General features: G+C 45.6%; 2 non-coding genes across 2 annotated transcripts; one reads left to right on the forward strand and one right to left on the reverse strand.

The window, feature by feature from the left end:
- Positions 1-2,125: 2,125 nt before the first annotated feature.
- Positions 2,126-2,197, reverse strand: Trnae-cuc. Its single transcript has one exon. It is a non-coding gene; the product is annotated as a tRNA-Glu (tRNA).
- Positions 2,198-2,673: 476 nt separating this feature from the next.
- Positions 2,674-2,746, forward strand: Trnaf-gaa. The gene has a single exon. It is a non-coding gene; the product is annotated as a tRNA-Phe (tRNA).

Genomic DNA, 2,746 nt, shown 5'->3' on the forward strand with positions numbered 1-2,746 from the left:
TCTTCTTGTGGGACTCCTTAACAGTGGGATCCCGGGCTATCTCTGATTCTGTTGCCTGTTCTTGGGACCCTTTCCTCCTTCCAGGTTGCCCCATCCAGCTTAATTGGAGAGGAGATGCCTAGTTTTGCTGCACCTTGGTATACTGTGGCTGATTAATAACCATGAAAGGCCTGGCGTTTTCTAAAGACAGACGGAGGAGTGCAAGGGGCGGGGAGGTGGGAGGGACTGGGGAGAGAGGAGGGAGGGGAAACTTCTGTAGGGATGTAAAAACAGAAAAATAAGTGAAAGAAAAGGAGGGAGGGAGGGAGGGAGGGAGGGAGGGAGGGAGGGAGGAAAGAAGAGAGATAATCCTAAAAAAGCCAAACCAACACGGTTCCCCACTCCTTTTGCCCGTCCGTTAATCCAAAGCCTTGTATTTTCACCTGTTGTGTGACTGACTCTGAGTTCTCTACCTGACTATCAATCTCTTTTCTTCCTATCAAGGGTGATCTCGCCCTGTGTGATTCTAAGGACAAGGTTGCAAGGCTTGAAAGTAAACCTTGAGGGACCGAGCTAAAGTAGGGGCGCCCCCTTCTGGTGTTATTTGTTTCAACGCTGTCTCAACTGCTTCTTGTCTGTAAAAACATTCATCCAGGAACTGATTTTCTCTCTAGTGTTTGCATTTTGTTTATTTATTTTTGGCAAAGTAGACTACAAGTAGAAAAATGAAGAAAGAATTTCAGAAAATAAAATCATATAAGCAAGTGAACATCAAGGACTAATGATCAGTGAACTAATGCCTGGAAGAAGCCACGCCACCGCCTGGACTGCCTGGCATCTGGTCCTAACCCAGTCAGGAGCCCGTAAGTGTGTCAAGTTGAACGGCACTAGCAAATATTTATTATGCAGTTACAAGTATGTTGCTGGATTTTTTAACTAAGTTCTGGCCCCTAGAGTCCCGACAACAAACGAGAATCAACCGCCGTGTCTCACGTGCCAGAGAGGATTTGTGAAGAGCACAAATTGTGTTACAAATGTCACCAAAAAAAAAAAAAAAGTGGCATTTAATCAAGGAGGCCACACTGGAAAACAGATAACTGAGTTGGATGATTCCACGTTCATAATCAAAGGGCAAACGGGAACTTTGTGAATGATGTGCTATATGAAAGAAGGTTTGGGGGTATGCATAGTTCTCAGAACAGCTCAGACCATGCTCTCACTGTTCTCTCTGTTCTCCTTCTGCAAGGGAAGTTGTAGACAGTATCACTGAGGGGAGCAAGCTGATCCCCATGAATCTCTCCTTTAGAGGGTTGATGTCCTTCACGGGGCAACTTCTCCGTCAGGTTCTCTGGTGCTTGCGGTTAATTCAGGTCCCCCCCCCCCGATGTTTTAGAATCCTAGTTAAATCGACGCACTGAGAATTTAATGTGCCCTCTCTTTACACAAGCTAATTTAAAAACATTGTGTGCAGTTCTCTTGTTCCAGTTGAACCGAAAATTTTTAAGCCCCTCCCCTTTTCACCCCGAAACTTCCCAGCCCATGGGAAGCACCGAGAACTCCCAATTAACTGCTTCACAAGCATCTTTAAAAGGGCTGTGCGAACCCCAGCCAGCTCTCGCTGAATCACCCTACAGCATGAGTTGTTGAATGCTAAAGCCCAGAGAGAGGTGGGGAGGAGGAAGGGAAAGGGCCCGACAAGAAGGAGCAGTTGCTGCTATTCCAGAGGATTGAGTTCCAGGCTCAACTCCCAACAAGGCAGCTCGCGACTGCCCCTAACTCCAGCCTGTGCGGGCACATGGTATACTCAGGCACGAACACTGCAAATAAACTTAATAGGATTTCTTTGTTTATATTTTAACACATAAGTGAGTGTTTCGCCTTTGCGTACGGCACTGTGCCACGTGGATGTCTGGTGTCCAAGAAGCAGAGCAATTGTGGGCTGTCCGGTCTGTGCTGACAACCGAAACTACGTCCTCTAGCAAGAGCGCTTGATCTATCTCATAATATCAAGAGATAAAATAATTATCAGTAAATTTTTTAAATGTCGACATCATTTGAAAATGTGCAGTTCCAATACCCAAAGTAAATCGGACACAAAGCAGAAAACTCCTATAGGAAAAGAAACGAAAAGACGTCAAAAGATCTTTTCCCTGACCGGGAATCGAACCCGGGCCGCGGCGGTGAGAGCGCCGAATCCTAACCACTAGACCACCAGGGAAGTTGGAGACAGGCCTCTTTGTAGGACATGTGAACTGAATCAGTTACTGTGTTACAGCTGCCCGAACTAATTACAAATCCCAGTCAACCAAATTCAAAAGGCTCAAAAATGTATGGTCGGTACTCCTGCCTAAATGTGTGAATTGACCCAAAATATCCTGTAGCATTTAACAAAGTCACATTTCTATTTTGAGATAGTGTCTCAGCCCTGAACTGGAACTCTATGAAGGCTAGTAAAAAGATCCTCCTGCCTCTGCCTCCCCAAAGCTAGGTTTAAGGACGTGCACCACCACTCCCCGCTCTGAGGCAAGTTTAAAAGAGTAATCTAAACCGTTTTCTTGCTTTTCTCTTTATAATACCGAAAGATGTTCAAATATCAAAATTCTTAATCTTAGGTTCTCTTGTCAATTCTTTGGTATAACGAGGACCTAAGTGACGAAGTTATTAGAACTTAGCACAGGGCGCATACAGGGCGTGGCCGAAATAGCTCAGTTGGGAGAGCGTTAGACTGAAGATCTAAAGGTCCCTGGTTCGATCCCGGGTTTCGGCA

Source organism: Microtus ochrogaster, unplaced genomic scaffold (assembly GCF_000317375.1).
Source record: "Microtus ochrogaster isolate Prairie Vole_2 unplaced genomic scaffold, MicOch1.0 UNK66, whole genome shotgun sequence".
In the NCBI taxonomy this organism is placed as follows: Eukaryota; Metazoa; Chordata; class Mammalia; order Rodentia; family Cricetidae; genus Microtus; species Microtus ochrogaster.